This window comes from Coregonus lavaretus, assembly GCF_964263955.1.
Source record: "Coregonus lavaretus genome assembly, chromosome: 18".
Lineage (NCBI taxonomy): Eukaryota > Metazoa > Chordata > Actinopteri > Salmoniformes > Salmonidae > Coregonus > Coregonus lavaretus.
The window spans coordinates 33,439,452-33,456,964 of record NC_140005.1 but is presented as its reverse complement, the minus strand read 5'-3'; the positions used below and the strand labels follow the sequence as shown (position 1 = coordinate 33,456,964).

General features: G+C 41.2%; 1 protein-coding gene across 1 annotated transcript in view; it reads left to right on the top strand.

Annotated features, from left to right (window-relative positions):
• Positions 1–6,756: 6,756 nt before the first annotated feature.
• The window catches only part of LOC311145994 (disheveled-associated activator of morphogenesis 1-A-like), an 89,394-nt gene continuing 78,637 nt past the window's right edge, over positions 6,757–17,513 (top strand). The window contains exon 1 of the mRNA XM_084182419.1: positions 6,757–6,827. The gene's annotated coding sequence lies outside the window, so the exon portion shown is untranslated. The remainder of the gene's footprint in view (positions 6,828–17,513) is intronic.

The following is a 17,513-nucleotide window of genomic DNA, read 5'->3' as shown; positions in this document are numbered from 1 at the left end:
ATCCGTGTAAAGGAAAGAATGAATGGGGCCATGTATCGTGAGATTTTGAGTGAAAACCTCCTTCCATCAGCAAGGGCATTGAAGATGAAACATGGCTGGGTCTTTCAACATGACAATGATCCCAAACACACCGCCCGGGCAACGAAGGAGTGGCTTCGTAAGAAGCATTTCAAGGTCCTGGAGTGGCCTAGCCAGTCTCCAGATCTCAACCCCATAGAAAATCTTTGGAGGGAGTTGAAAGTCTGTGTTGCCCAGCGACAGCCCCAAAACATCACTGCTCTAGAGGAGATCTGCATGGAGGAATGGGCCAAAATACCAGCAACAGTGTGTGAAAACCTTGTGAAGACTTACAGAAAACGTTTGACCTGTGTCATTGCCAACAAAGGGTATATAACAAAGTATTGAGAAACTTTTGTTATTGACCAAATACTTATTTTCCACCATAATTTGCAAATAAATTCATTAAAAATCCTACAATGTGATTTTCTGGAGAAAAAAAATCTAATTTTGTCAGTCATAGTTGACGTGTACCTATGATGAAAATTACAGGCCTCTCTCATCTTTTTAAGTGGGAGAACTTGCACAATTGGTGGCTGACTAAATACTTTTTTTCCCCCACTGTATGTAAACTTCTGACCCACTGGATTTGTGATACAGTGAATTATAAGTGAAATAATCTGTCTGTAAACAATTGTTTGAAAAATTACTTGTGTCATGCACAAAGTAGATGTCCTAACCGACTTGCCAAAACTATAGTTTGTTAACAAGAAATTTGTGGAGTGGTTGAAAAACGAGTTTTAATGACTCCAACCTAAGTGTATGTAAACTTTCGACTTCAACTGTAAATGTTGTCAAAAATATAAATAGTAAAGTACAGATACCCTAAAACACTACTTAAGTAGTATATCAAAGTATTTTTACTTAAATACTTTACACCACTGTCGCTCTGCTTCTACCATAGTAGACACGTGTTTCACTGTCTGTGAGTTAGACACCATCTCCCAAGCTACAGTGTCATAAAAAGCACCATAGAATGGAATGGCACCACTGCTGATGTGAGTTTATTGAATGTGACAGTGAAGCAGTTCACCAAGGCCCTAGGTCAGTCACAGTTCTAACAGGCCTTTCCAGGAAGATAGTTGCTTCACAAATTTAACTATGATTTCCCTGCATGAGTATAACAATTCAAGATTATAGTAAAGAATGTAGTTTAAAAAAGTAAGAAAATAAAGTAGGGTACTTATTTTTCCTATTTTTTTTGTACACTGATATGTTGGAAATGACAGTCATTGAGATCCACTAAGAGGATGTGATTAAGCTTTAATTTCTTTAAAGTGCTTTTTAATGACTATTTTCATGTCTTTACTCCTAGCCTATTATCCCTCCTCCAGGGGATGGAGTCTTAAGGGATAATCTGAGATCAGATCAGAGACATTAGAGGATTGATTCCCCACCTCCCTTAAGAGGACATCTTCCCCCAGATTCGGTAAGGCTGTATCCCAAATGACACCCAATTCCCTATTCAGTGTATTATTTTTATCGCCAAAAGTAGTGCACTATATAAGGAATAGGGCATTTGAGATGCCTCAGCTATCAATGATGATACCTTCCAGACAAGGAAAGTACAGGCTGGTACAATATTAGGTACAGACATTGGCATACGTGTATAGTATTTTAAGTGGAAATACACTATGTGTTAGTAATGTTTAGTGTGGATGAAATACAGTTGAAGTTGGAAGTTTACATACACCTTAGCCAAATACATTTAAACTCAGTTTTTCACAATTCCTGACATTTAATCCTAGTAAAACTTCCCTGTCTTAGGTCAGTTAGGATCACCACTTTATTTTATTGAATTATTTAATTCAGCTTTTATTTCTTTCATCACATTCCCAGTGGGACAGAAGTTTACATACACTCAATTAGTATTTGGTAGCATTGCCTTTAAATTGTTTAACTTGGTCATACGTTTCGGGTAGCCTTCCTCAAGCTTCCCACAATAAGTTGGGTGAATTTTGGCCCATTCCTCCAGATAGAGCTGGTGTAACTGAGTCAGGTTTGTAGGCCTCCTTGCTCGCACACACTTTTTCAGTTCTGCCCACAAATGTTCTATAGGATTGAGGTCAGGGCTTTGTGATGGCCACTCCAATACCTTGACTTTGTTGTCCTTAAGCCATTTTGCCACAACTTTGGAAGTATGCTTGGGGTCATTGTCCATTTGGAAGACCCATTTGCGACCAAGCTTTAACCTCCTGACTGATGTCTTGAGATGTTGCTTCAATATATCCACATAATTTTCCTTCCTCATGATGCCATCTATTTTGTGAAGTGCACCAGTCCCTCCTGCAGCAAAGTACCCCCACAGCATGATGCTGCCACCCCCTGTTCTTCACGGTTGGGATGGTGTTCTTCGGTTTGCAAGCTCCCCCTTTTTCCTCCAAACATAACGATGGTCATTATGGCCAAACAGTTCTATTTGTGTTTCATCAGACCAGAGGACATTTCTCAAAAAAGTACGATCTTTGTCCCCATGTGCAGTTGCAAACCGTAGTCTGGCTATTTTATGGCGGTTTTGGAGCAGTGGCTTCTTCCTTGCTGAGCGGCCTTTCAGGTTATGTCGATATAGGACTAGTTTTACTGTGGATATAGATACTTTTGTACCTGTTTCCTCCAGCATCTTCACAAGGTCCTTTGCTGTTGTTCTGGAATTGATTTGCACTTTTCACACCAAAGTATGTTAATCTCTAGGAGACAGAACACGTCTCCTTCCTGAGCGTTATGACAGCTGCGTGGTCCCATGGTGTTTATACTTGTGTACTATTGTTTGTACAGATGAAGGTGGTACCTTCAGGCATTTGGAAATTGCTCCCAAGGATGAACCAGACTTGTGGAGGTCTACAATTTTTTTTCTGAGGTCTTGGCTGATTTCTTTTGATTTTCCCATGATGTCAAGCAAAGAGGCACTGAGTTTGAAGGTAGGCCTTGAAATACATCCACAGGTACACCTCCAATTGACTAAAATTATGTCAATTAGCCTATCAGAAGCTTCTAAAGCCATGACATCATTTTCAGGAATTTTCCAAGCTGTTTAAAGGCACAGTCAACTTAGTGTATGTAAACTTCTGACCCACTGGAATTGTGATACAGTGAATTATAAGTGAAATAATCTGTCTGTAAACAATTGTTGGAAAAATTACTTGTGTCATGCACAAAGTAGATGTCCTAACCGACTTGCCAAAAATATAGTTTGTTAACAAGAAATTTGTGGAGTGGTTAAAAAATTGTTTTAATGACTCCAACCTAAGTGCATGTAAACTTCCGACTTCAACTGTACATGTATGTTTGAGATATGAAAGATTTAAGAGCGGGTGCAAAGAGCTGCATAGTTTGCCTGTCTGCTGAAGACTGTTTCTTTGTTCTGTTAGCTAGGTATAATACAGTAGACTAGTTTATGGAAATAGTGTTGCAGTCCAACTTCATTCATCCCAGTCGTTTTTAAACAAAGCGTGACATATTATTCATCATGTTGTTAGTGTGCAGGTAGAAGCGCCAAGCTCAGAGCCACTGATGGGGCGGGTGCTGTACCAATCATTAATCCTCCATCAATCACAACCTTTGATGTTTAGATGTATGTGTGTAGGCAAGGCTTGATGGATTTCTCCTTTTGTTTAAAACTATAAATCAAGTGCTGGAAATCAAAACTTTGTAAAATAAATGTTTGTTTCTGTTGCTGTATGTTCTATCTGCCTTATGAAGAGCTCCTAGCTCTCACACATTTCCACAGTGAAGTTATAGGTTGTAGAGGCCTTGTCTGGTTGGCTTTGCTGCACAGAGGTGGGCAGTCCTCTTAACAAATGTGTTGGTATCAGGAATTTCAACAAAAGATCACTATGAAGTCAACTAGTCTATATCTTTGACCTTTAGGTGAGGAAAATGAATGTGACAAATGACTCTGGTTGAGTTACAGTACAGCTAAGTCAGAGAGAGAACAGAACAGACCTGTGAAGAGAACAGAAAGAGAAAAAAATAGAGAAATCCAGGAATAAGTAATGTAAACCAGAGCGAGAAACCTTAGTTTGAACTCTTTACAGTCCTGCCTGCCCTGCCTGACAACAAAGACCAGTCAGTCTGTACAGGGTGCTTATCCCTGGAGCAGTTTTACTGTGCTTTACTGACTGTACTGTACAGCTACATACCTCTATTAGCCCCCGAGCTGGGAACAATAAGCAGGCCTGGACAATTTAAATATTTACACAATACTCCCTGGCCAACTTTTGGAAGTGCTGCCCTTAGTACATAAAGCAGACCAACCAGCCCCTGACGTCACCCCTTGCTTTATGCCTGCATGCCTCCCTCCCTTCGCTGGCTCTGGCTCTTGGAAAGGTGAGCAGAACAGAACCTTGACCCCCCCCCCCCCCCCCCCCCCAAAAAAAAAAAAACATCAACACTTGCACTTAAGACATTTTTACATTCATCATCACTCCATCAAGGAAATATACTATTCTTTATAACAAAGATATGTACATATATTTCAGGATGTTGTGTATCCCTGGAAACAATCAGAATGAATGTAAACATTGCAGTTTTGAAAACGTAGCTTGTCCAAAAAAAGTGTCCTCTTGGCACAATTTACCCCGGGTATTGTGTAAATTGAGCCGCAGGACAGGGTAAGTTAAGCCACCTACACATTTCTGTACAGCATGAAATATTACCACTACCTTTTTAAAACCATGTTTATCTTTATTTCCCAAACACAATTCAACACAATCACAATACATTTTCTGTATTTTAATCATTTTAAGCATATTTTAATATGCAGAAATCGCTCCGCTATTTCCTGGTTGCTAAAATTCTAATTCTAGTTTGTGACAAAACAAGCAATATTAGGTAGAGAATAATTGTACCATCTAAACCGCCGTTAAATATATTTTCAGTAACCAAAAATATTGTATTTTCAGCTGTTTGAAGCTGGTGTACAAAACCGAAAGTAAAAGATGCAAAAACAAAACTTAAGCACGGAAAGCATAGAAATAGTGCACATAGAACATATCTACCGCTTCTTAGACTTGCTTTCAATGAGAATGGCAGATCTATAACTCCCATTTCTATGTGAATTTGGTCAGGTTGCCTAGAAAGTTACATATTGCAACTTTAACACCTAACAAACACTTTGTACTTTTTAAAACACTTTTAACATATGCCAGGCCCTGTTGTTACCTCATATCCCAAAGATAATGCCTTGCATTACGCCTGGGAAGAAAACCCTTCAATTTGCTCAACTTGTCATTGGCTCAATTTACCCCATGGCCATTGGCTCAACTAACCTTAAGGCAAACATTTGGACTATATTAGCCTACACAGCTACAAGGATGCACTTACATGCTAGGTTTAGGACCTCATATTAAATCTTATAGAGACCCCAACTGATGTATAGAACAATCTTAAAATTATCTACTTTGGGTTAGATGCAAGCACCATGAAACTGCTAACACAATAAATTAATTTGACGTGGTGAATTGACTCAACTTGCTTACCACTTTTTTCATGTGGTTTCATCCTTCACAGACTCCATGAAATGATGACCTCTTCCTAAATATTTGGTCAATTTATTAATTTTGTGTATTGTTTCCTACAAACAAGGGTGGCTCAATTTACCCCGTTGGCTCAATTTAGCCCACTCTTCCCTACATAAAAGGAAGGAAAAACCTTTTAGGTCTAAAATCAGTAGTAAATTGCTCTATTCCAAAATTGACCATAATCCTGGAGCTATGGTCTGCTCCGCACGCACCACCAGCTGCTGTCATGGCTGTAATTCCGCTATACAGCTCCACCAGTATTCCTACAATCCCCTGTAATTCTGTCTGTGCCCTGTTTTTGGCTAAATAAATCCCATGTTACCCCTCCCCAAACGCTCCCGTCAATGCTGCAAAACTTGAAACTCAACTTTGACATAGTTCTTCATGCATAGGAGGGTTTCAAATACTTTTCACATCACCTTTTATTAACTCACTTTATTAACTGTAGCCACTAGCTTCATCTAGATATATTCTATATTATTCTATTCTATTCCCGATAGATGCCTGTCAGATGAAGATAGGGTGTCATGTTGATTTGTCACATTGTCTTGTAATCTAGGCTCTCAATCAACCACTTACACGTCTGCTTTTCTTTCACCTAGTGGGAGAACCATTCCGCTGGGACTACATTTCCCATGAAAACATGAGCTTTGTCATCGTTGGTCCGTGAGCGCTGAAACCAAAGACAGTACACTATGAAAAAAGGCAGAAACTGCTTCTCCAATAGAATTACCAGATCACGCTTGTAGGCGATGTCATGGTGACCTTGGCTAGCTAAACTCATGCGCAGAAACACGTCTTCGGTCTAACGGTCGTCTTGCGCCAAACTGCGCATGTGCAAAGGCACTCATTCGATATAAAATAGTTTTTGACAAAAATGTAAACCTGTCAGTTTGTCACTTTCACGAGGTTGGAGTAATAACATGTCCAACTACTTAAGACATTGTCTCGAATCTAGATTGTGCCTTTACATTTCGAGAAAATTAACATCTAAAGAAGAATTGTTCACTTCTCTAATTGACTTCTCAAACCCCAAACCCCTACCTGGTCTGCTTGGTCTGCTTCGCAAGTGTTCCCGGAAGTCTCGTGATGTTGAGCCTTTGGGTTTAGAAACTCTGTGCTGACACAAGTGCTGCCACGAGCCAAAAGGGATGATGTCACCTGCAACAGCCCAATGATTATTGTGTTAAAGGCGAATACACAGGCATAAAGCGCCGATCGAACTGCTTCAATTATGGATTTGTTTACAAGGTAAGCTAAAACAATACTAGATAACTATCACGATGACAGTGGTGTATTTTTCCCACATACAAATATATTCCAGATAAATTATTAGACATGATTTACAGCAACACAGCAACACAGATGATACCCGATGACCGAGGATAGGCTAGATGGGTGGGACGAAGGGATAAAACATGCAAATAAGAGTGCAAATGAAAGATCTATGTGAACCGCCGCTGCCACATTTTGGCTGCAAAATTGTGCATAGTTAAAGGCGATTTGATCACCTTGGGATGTGAAGAATGTCTTTACGCGGTTGCAAGTTTCATGTGTCTTTTGGATCAGTTAGTGTATTTATGCTGGTTTGTAGCGACTAAGCCGGTGTTATATCTCTAGAACTGGTGTGTGCATGCAATGCAACCATAGTAGGCCTATACAAGTGAATACTTTGATCTGTTGTAATTTTATTAATGCAGTGTAGCCTAAACCTGTTTTTTGTTGTGTAATAAGGCCTACAGTGTAATTATGGTATGAATGATTGGGAACGAGTTGGATATGTGTGTTGCATTCACAACATGTGTAACATGTGTATTACTCTACTGTTCCAACAGTAATTTGCCTTTGAATGTCATTTCCCTTGAACAACAGTTAGAAACTACACTACATGACCAGAAGTATGTGGCCACTGCTCTTCGAACATCTCATTCCAAAATCATGGGCATTAATATGGAGTTGGTCCCCCCCCCCCCCCCCCCCCCCCTTTGTTGCTATAACAGTCTCCACTCTTCTGGGAAGGCTTTCCAATAGATGTTGGAACATTGCTGCGGGGACTTGCTTCCATTCAGCCACAAGAGCATGAGTGAGGTTGGGCAATTAGGCCTGGCTCGCAGTTGGCGTTCCAATTCATCCCAAAGGTGTTCGATGAGGTTGAGGTCAGGGTTCTATGCAGGCCAGTCACGTTCTTCCACACCGATCTCGAAAAACCATTTCTGTATGGACCTCGCATTGTGAACGGGGGCATTGTCATGCTGAAACGGGAAAGGGCCTTCCCCAAACTGTTGCCACATAGTTGGAAGCACAGAATTGTCTAGAATGTAATTATATGTTAAGGCTTCCCTTCACTGGAACTAAGGGGCCTAGCCCAAACCATGAAAAACATTCCCAGACCATTATTCATCCTCCACCAAACTTTACAGTTGGCACAATGCATTAGGGCAGGTAGCGGTCTCCTGGCATCCGCCAAACCCAGATTCGTCCATCAGACTGCCAGATAGGTACGCGTGATTCATCACTCCAGAGAACGCGTTTCCACTGCTTCAGAGTCCAATGGCCGCAAGCTTTACACCACTCCAGCCGACGCTTGGCATTGCACATGGTGATCTTAGGCTTATGTGTGGCTGCTCGGCCATGGAAACCCATTTCATGAACCTCCCGACGAAAAGTTATTGTGCTGACGTTGCTTCCAAAGGCAGTTTGGAACTCGGTAGTGAGTGTTGCAACTGAAGACAGACGATTTTTACACACTACGCGCTTCAGCACTCGGCCTACCACTTTGCGGCTGAGCCGTTGTTGCTCCTAGACGTTTCCACTTCACAATAACAGCCCTTACAGTTGACCGGGGCAGATCTAGCATTGCAGAAATTTTATGAACTGACTTGTTGGAAAGGTGGCATCCTAGATGGTGCCATATTGAAAGTCACTGAGCTTTTCAGTAAGGCCAATGTTTGTCTATGGAGATTGCATGGCTGTGCGCTCGATTTGATACACCTGTCAGCAATGGGTGTGGCTGAAATAGCCAAATCCACTAATTTGAAGCGGTGTCCACATACTTTTGTATATACTGTATAGTGTATGTCATTCCTATCCCAATATTTGACTAAAGGAGCCTAACGTTACTCCGTCCAAGGACCCTACATGTTCTATTTTAAAGGGCGAATTGGCTCTGGAAGCCAAAACAGCCAAATACTCCATCTAAACTTGAATCGATTATCAATTGCGGTCCGGTTCTAGAAACATAAATCACTTTACTTTGATATCATATCAAAATGATTACACAAATGCAAAATACACACTTACTCTACACTGTTTTAACCGGTTTTAATATGGTTGTGACAGTATTTTTCAGTGACAACATGTTTGTGGCATCTGTCTTCCGTTAACACACAGGTGTTCGGAGACGCAGACAGCTAGTTAGCACAGGTAGTCCACTCTGTCTTCCGTCTGTTTTCCGTAAACAAGTGCTGTAACATGGAAATATGGCCGTGTGGGAACCCTAACCCTATAAAGATGTGTATCAATTTAACCTTTCGTTTTTTGAAAATTGTTTGTCGCCAATATGAAAGATAAGGTCCTTATGCTTCCAAAACCGTATGGCAAGCGATGCGTGTTAATGTTCAGACCGAGTGTCGTGGCTCTTAAGTTTTACCATCAACAAGCAAACAAGTTTCTCTTTATGATATATTGTTGTTAGGAAACTGTCTGTGGTTTGTATTCTATATTCTTCCCTTTGGGGTCAGAGTAGCAGTGATACCGATTCATGAAGAGGTTTCATGTTGGGGACATACAGGCAATTCCACGGTAACAGAGTGATGCTGAGACTCAGATTTTTCACTTTAAAATGCATGTTTGGTAACAGAATGATGGCACAAACAGCACAAACTGTCATTCTGTTAACAAACTTTGGATCTGCACTGTTCTTCAAGTAAATGTATTTTTGTGAAATTTTCTGTGGAAATTATTGTGCATAGTTGTATGGTTTGTTTAACTTTGCAATCATTGGTTTTTGTTTGACATACATTTTAAATAGAAAAATCTGAGTCTCAGCATCACTCTGCCGATCATGGAATTGCCCATACATCATTTGAGATGTTGACGGTATTTCATATGGGTGAGCAACACCTGGAACTCATGGGTGGAGACAAGTGTTTTACTGCCTTCGGTCACCTGGTAAATTTCTAAATCATTCTGTTTTGTCTGGTAGGCTACTTCAGTCTGCAACAGGAACTCACTTTTTTTATAAGCATTATACTAACCTTATAGAGGTCTGAGACTTGTAGCTAGATTTGACTGGCTGAGGATGTAAGACATCCCCATTCTCAGATTAGTAATTTAATACTCTTAGATCCTTCAGCAAGCAGACTTCTCCAAGTCATTTTTACGGTTAGACTCTAATTAGTTGTTTTTAATCAATTAGTTACTCATTGTGTATTATTCCTCATTATCGTTGTATTATTTTTCAATTTTTCTCTCTGCTTTGTTGGGAAGGGCCAGCAAGTAAGCATTTCACTGTTAGTCTGCTTTGTAAACATGTTGTTTACGAAGCATGTGACAATTAAAAATTGATTTGATTTTTGATTAAAAAAAGGGCCTAGAGGACAGTACAACTTATTTACATGTATCAGTTTTGCCCCTCTCCTCCTAGCATCAGGTGAGGCATGACATTTTTTTTATGAGACCAATGTTTGCTGAACCGTCTGCGCGCAATCCATACCTAATTGCTGTGTGTAATGATATAGAAGATGGGTAATGTCTTGGTTACCTCCCTGCACTGCACTGACGTCCGTGATGTTAGACATGCATAGGCTTGAATGTTCTATCATACGCAAAATAGTCTACATGCTACCTGGAGACTCCGATCAAGCCCAAGTCATGCTAATGACAACAACACCAGTAGCTCAGTGCTAACCTGTTCTCATTCTGAAATATGATTGGTGTTTTGTAGGGCTGACAAATCACATGCCTCAGTCAGCCTCATGATCACTGAGATTATTACTGTGCTGTTAATCATCCATTCCAGACCAGACCCCTCTGTGTGTGTTTGTGTGTGTGTCTGTTTTTGTGTCTGTGTACGGCACTGGATTCTCAGCCTTTTTAATAAGTAACACCTCCGATACTTAACACGCTGAGCACCGGGCAGAAGCCCAAGTCTCTTCCAGTCATCAGCAGATCATTCCGTTTAGATGGGTTGTTGTCTGGCTGCCTACTCTGCGCCCCCAGGCTGACATTCTCCCTGGTTCACCGGCCCTGAATCGCAGGTTCCTACTACTGACCTCTCTGCATTTCCTTGTCTGGGGGACTGACTGGGGCTTGAATAGAGTGGAGAACTGCTCCCCCCTCTCTCTCTTGCGCGTGTGTGTGTATGCACATTTTGTGTGTGTGTCTATTTCGTTATCCAGCAGGCAGCCACAGGGGGATTTGTTTAGCTCAATTAGTGAGAGATCCAGAATTGCTGACATGAAGTGTGGGAGTAGGAGAAGTCTTCAATTAAAACCAGTGAGGTCATACTGATACAGTACCATACGTACTGTACTGTAGGAGCTATCTCAGCGTGAGGGAATGTCACAGCTGTGCCAAGACGTGATACCGGGACTTTTTCCACTCGAGTAACCGATACCGAGCAAGGACGAGTTCTGTGAGAGATGTTTGTGTTCCTCTGTGATGTTCCCACCTCCCTCGAATTCATCTAAAGCTCTGCTCACAGCAGCCCCAGTACCAGACTGTCATGCACAATGACACCATGATGTATGGGTAAAGAGTAATTAATACCATTAGTCATTAAAAGCATAATAATATAACTTAAGTAATGAGTGAGAATTAATGACTGACCTCTGGTCTACCTCTGTGGTGGCAGATGCAGTCTCAGAGGAGAAGTACAGATGAGGTAGATGGGTGGTAGAGAAATGAGGAAGAGCATTCAAACTATATCTGGGGTAGGTCTAGTTGTTCATAACACTTGCCTGTCTTGATCTAACTCTTTGGCAATTGGGAAAGCCTCTCAAAAGAGCAACATTGAAGCTCTTCCACTAAATGTGTTTAGGAGCTACCTCTGAAAATATATATACCATTTGGCACAGTTCTGGTTGGCACTATTTTTCCTCATAATTTAGTTATGATGTACTGTTTTTGGAATAGTTTTGTTGCTATGTCAAAACATTGCTCAGGTGAGGATAGATGAGGTAACTCACTCAGTGAAACCAAGCCAGTTGTTTTTCTTTCAGTACTCGCTCAGCTTCCGCCTTTGCCTGTGAACTGCTCTGGAGAATGATTTACCAGTGTACTCTATGCTCTGCTAGACTTTAGTGTGTGTTTATGTTTCGCTTTGTGTGTGTGTGTTCTAGACTTGCATATTTGCATGTGGTGGAGACAGACATTGCATAAGGCAGACATTGCATAAAGGTTGGTGGATGGGAACACCCTTTGCAACACCCACATTAAAATTAGGCAGATACGAGGAGCATCAGCATGTGCGCTCGGTGCATCAGGCACCATTTAGTTCTCTGTGTAGGACTAGTATGAAATGGATGGGACTATCCGAGAGGCCTCTGTAGCCCTGCCCTGCCTGCCTTGCCCCACCCATTGAGCCCAGCCCTGTCTGTCCGGTGAGGCTCAACAAAGGTCCAGTGTAGCTGTTTGAACTTCCCATTCTCTGCTTGTGTGCTTCATTGGGGCTGGACAATGGTGTGATCTGGTGTTATTTCTTCTCAGGCAGAGGCACAGCCTGTCTATCATCCCACCCCACTGCCTCAGTGAAACTCAGCTCCCCCTAACTCTGGTCCTCTAGCCCAGCTCCCCCTAACCTAAACCCTCCAGACCAGAGGGCTGCCTCAGTGAACCCAGCTCCCCCCTCTCCAGAGGAGGCTGTCAGCACCCACACTGCATACACAAACATAAACCCCAAAGATGGAGAAGCTTTGCAGACTGTTTTATAGTACTTTACAGCCAATGGGCAGCCTAATGCATAAAATGTGTTTTCTTCCTCTCTCTCTTTCTTACTTAACTTATGTTAGTCTTTGAGTGGTTGTGACGAGCAAGCAGCATTGAAATGTTTTCTGCTTTGAGGCTGGTGTGTATGCTTTGAATAATCTTCCGTAGTTGGCAAGTGAGTTACAATACTACGCTTTGAATCATCTTATTTGGTAATAGGGCAGAAAGAGTGTGAACAGGCATTTATCTTAGAGGTACACATTACATCACCATACTCGGAAACAATGAGTCCCTCACATACAAACTAAGCCGGCTCCTACTCTGATCCCAAACTATGAAGTAACTAGTAAGCACTGAAAAGCCTAGTTGGGGCAGGAGTGAAACTATGAAACTGAGCCAGAATGGGTTTCCACAGGGGTAGGCCTAAATGGATTGTCTCATTGCGACAGTCTAGCAAAGAGCCCAGGTGTCATTCCACTGTGAATAAGCTTGAAGAATGTTTCTTGTTTGTCATCAACATTCCAAGTAGGCCACCAGACTGAGACTGTTGTTCCAAATGGCTCAAATGGATCCATGAGTTGAAGCAATGTGCCTTGTCATGTTGCAGTGATACGTGATTTGTATGAATGATTGCTACAGTGTTGCTTCAGTAATGTGACATACAAAGACGACCCAAAAAATTAATTTGATGTTTATAGCTACCTGAAGGCTACCGGTTTGAATAAACAAATTCCCTTTCTATCAGTCCTACTGCTCCTCACTCCATGGTTGCTGTTTTCACAGACAACAACTACAGCATTTGCTTGCCTTTCAATGTTATTGTGAGTGGGGAAGTTTCTCATATAGTGTGTGAGTGATTGTACTATAAATATTGATGGGGTTTCCAGATAAAGCAAACCAATGGGAATGTTTTTGTAATGTTCATAATAAGAATTGGTTTACCATGGCACATCAAATGGTAGTTTTTTTTGTGTGTTTTTTAAATAATCTGACCTATATGGGCTGCAGGTTCTCTGTAGTGCTTGAAAGTAATTTTTATATTGTGTAAGATCTCCCAAATTGAAGATTGAGGTCTATCATTCAATATGGACATGCTGTGCTTTCTATACCTGTGTCTTGGCCTCACTTCTGCATAAGATTATTTATAGTAAAGGTTTTCTGTCATATTGGTCCTTCTTGTCTGTCTCCTTTGGCCAGATTTTAAACAGAAGGGGGGGCTGACCTTCCACCATAAAGGACAGGTCCTCCTCAAAGAAGTTCGTATCCTGCTGACTGAGGTCTGAGACATCCAGGCCTGGGTATCTTTCCATCATAAAACTTACTGTAGTTATAAATGTTCATATCCTGGATCGGTGAGGAGGATGTCCGGTAGCTCTGATCCTTTCAACAGATGGAAGGAGAATTGATGGCTACTGTCTAGTCTCTGAATCAATCAGAAGAAATGTCCATGTTGGTCAGGCGTATTGAAATGTTCAAAAGAAACATGGACCTCTTAGAATTGAATTTGTAACTACCTCAAGGAAGAAAGAAGTTCTGTCTAAAGTGAACCGGGTACTAGCCGGCCTCCGCCTAGTACCCTGCCCTGAACTTTAGTGACTGTTACTAGCCGGCTACTACCCGGTACTCAACCCAGCACCTTAGAGACTGCTGCCCTATGTACATAGTAATTGAACACTGGTCACTTTAAGAATGTTTACATACTGTTTTACCCACTTCATATGTACTGTATATACTTTACTCTAGTCAAGGCTCATCCTATATAACTACTGTTGTACACACATTTTCTATTCATATACTGTTCATAATGTCTATACACACTATCATATACATATATATATATATATATATATATATATATATATATATATATATAATTATATTCTGGACTCTGACATTGCTCATTCAAATATTTCTTAATTCCTTTCTTCTTTTTCTTTTTTTGGATTTGGATGTATTGTTTTGTATTGCACTGTTGGAGCTAGGAACAAAAGCATTACGCTACACCCGCGATAACATCTGAAATGTATGTGTACGCAATCTATAAGAACTCCCTATAGCCCATGCTTACACCAATCAAATGCTATTTACAGTAAATATGTGCGGAGGAGTGCACAAGTGTACACATCCCAGAGAGTTGGATGCAGGAAGGGTAAATATGTTTCTCACTGGGAACACTGTTGTTTGGTTATTTAAGATACTGTACAGTGCCTTCAGAAGTATTCATACTTTTTCCACATTTCGTTGTTACAGCCTGAATATAAAATTGATTAAACTGAGATTTTGTGTCACTGGCCTACACACAATACCAATAGTTTTTAGAAATGTTTACAAATTAATAAAAAATGAAAAGCTAAAACCAATAAGTATTCAACCCCTTTGTTATTGCAAGCCTAAATAAGTTCTGGAGTAAAAATGTGCTTAACAAGTCTCATAATAAATGGACTCACTGTGTGCAGTAATAGTGTTTAACATGATTGAACATCTATGTACCCCACACATACAATTATCTGTAAGGTCCATCAGGACACCTATTGGTAGATGGGTAAAACACAGACATTGAATATCCCTTTGAGCATGGTGAAGTTATTAATTACACTTTGGATGGTTTATCAATACACCCAGTCACTGCAAAGATACAGGCATCCTTCCTAACTGAGTTGCCGGAGAGGAAGGAAACCGCTCCGGGATTTCACCATGAGGCCAATGGTGACTTTAAAACAGTTACAGAGTTGAATGGCTGTGATAAGAGAAAACTGAGGATAGATCAACAACATTATAGTTACTCCACAATACTAACCTAAATGACAGAGTGAAAAGAAGGAAGCCTGTACAAAATAAAAAATATTCCAAAACATGCATCCTGTTTGCAATAAGGCACTTAAGTAAAACTGCAGAAAATGTGGCAAAGAAATTAACTTTATGTCCTGAATACAAAGCATTATGTTTGGGACAAATCCAACACATCACTGAGTACCACTCTTCATATTTTCAAGCATGGTGGTGGTTGCATCATGTTATGGGTATACTTGTCATCGGCAAGGACTAGAGTTTAAAAAAAATGAAAATAAATGTCACACAGGCGAAATCATAGAGGAAAACCTGGTTCAATCTGCTTTCCAACAGACACTGGGAGACAAACTCACCTTTCAGCAGGACAATAACCTAAAACACAAGGCCAAATATACAGTTGCTTATCAAGACGACATTGAATGTTCCTGATTGGCCTAGTTAGATTTTCATGCCAATTGTAAGTCAAAACCCTATGGCAAGACTTGAAAATGGCTGTCTAGCAATGATCAACAACCAACTTGACAGAACTTGAAGAATTGTAAAATGTATATTTAATATTTTACAATCAAGGTGTGCAAAGCTCTTAGAGAATTACCCAGAAAAACTCACAGCTGTAATCGCTGCCAAAGGTTATTCTAACATGTATTGACTCAGGGGTGTGAATACTTATGTAAATGAGAAATATTTATTTAATTTTCAATACATTTACAACAATTGCTAAAAACATGTTTTCACTTTGCCATTATGGGGTATTGTGTGTAGATGGGTGAGACAAACATTTGATTTAATAAATGTTTAATTCAGGCTGTAACACAACAAAATGTGGAATAAGTCAAGGGATACGAATACTTTCTGAAGGCACTGTAAGTGTACGACCGCTCACTTTAGCGTGCTAATGAGGCAGCAGCTAACTGACCAAAGAGCCCTGCTGAGGACAGAGAAAGGGCACCGCCTGTCCCACAGCACGACTGGGACCCAAACAAAAGCAGTGCCATGTGTTTCAGCCAACTGTAATTCTCACAGTGGGATGGTTTTCTGTTCGGATGTTTCATGAAACTGTTGATGATTAGTGTTGACATCCTGGTGATGTTTTCCACCATTTTAATTGATGCAATCCTATCACTAACCAAGCCCTATCCACCACAGCAGACATTTGTCATCATGTTGGATACAGCTGAAAGTGTGTATGAGTGATTGTGACATTGATTGTGGCAGATCATGACCCTTAGTGAGATTTGTCTCCAGGGTGGTATACTACGAAGCAAGCTAGATCTTTATTTTATTTTATTTTATCCCCTTTTTCTCCCCAATTTCGTGATATCCAATTGCGATCCAATTACAATCTTGTCTCATCGCTGCAACTCCCCAACGGGCTCGGGAGAGGCGAAGGTCGAGTCATGCATCCTCCGAAACATGACCCGCCAAACTGCGCTCCTTAACACCTGTCCACTTAACCCGGAAGCCAGCGGAGGAGGAAACACCGTACGACTGGCGACACGATTCAGCGGGCATGCGCCCAGCCCGCCACAAGGAGTCGCTAGAGCGCGATGGGAGAAGGACATCCCGGACGGCCAAACCGTCCCCTAACCTGGACGACGCTGGGCCAATTGTGCGCTGCCTCATGGGTCTCCCGGTCGCAACGCAGCCTGGGATCGAACACGGGTCTGTAGTGACGCCTCTAGCACTGCGATGCAGTGCCTTAGATCGCTGTGCCACTCGGGAGGCCCTAGCAAGCTAGATCTACTCAGGATTTTATAAAGCTAGCCAGCTTCAGTTAGCTTCACATTCCAGATCAGGCTTCATCCGTACTACGACGGTGGATATTGCTCGCCCGCCTGCCGCTAACTCTAGCAGGCTTGTAACTGCGCGTGCATGTCGCACATGGCTAGTAGAACGCCAAACTCTTAATTGAGACAATGCTGAAACATTAATCCAGTGCTACATTTTCATTTGTGCCAAAATCTAAATGAAAGAAAAGTTATCTTGCAAATTCAGCAGGCTATGGTGTGAAATAGGCTTTTAGAAGTGCCGTCTTTATTTGATTACTTGTTGTTAATGCCGTCTTTGGTGTGCTTATCAATGCAAAAGCACTTTTTCCTACTTCTATCCCTCCTTCTGTGGAACAGCTTGTTGCGTTGTGGCCATAGACATAATCCATAGAAGGGTTTTGTAACCTCTAACCCTGGCAAATTGACTGTTAAACTCATGGGTACACAACAA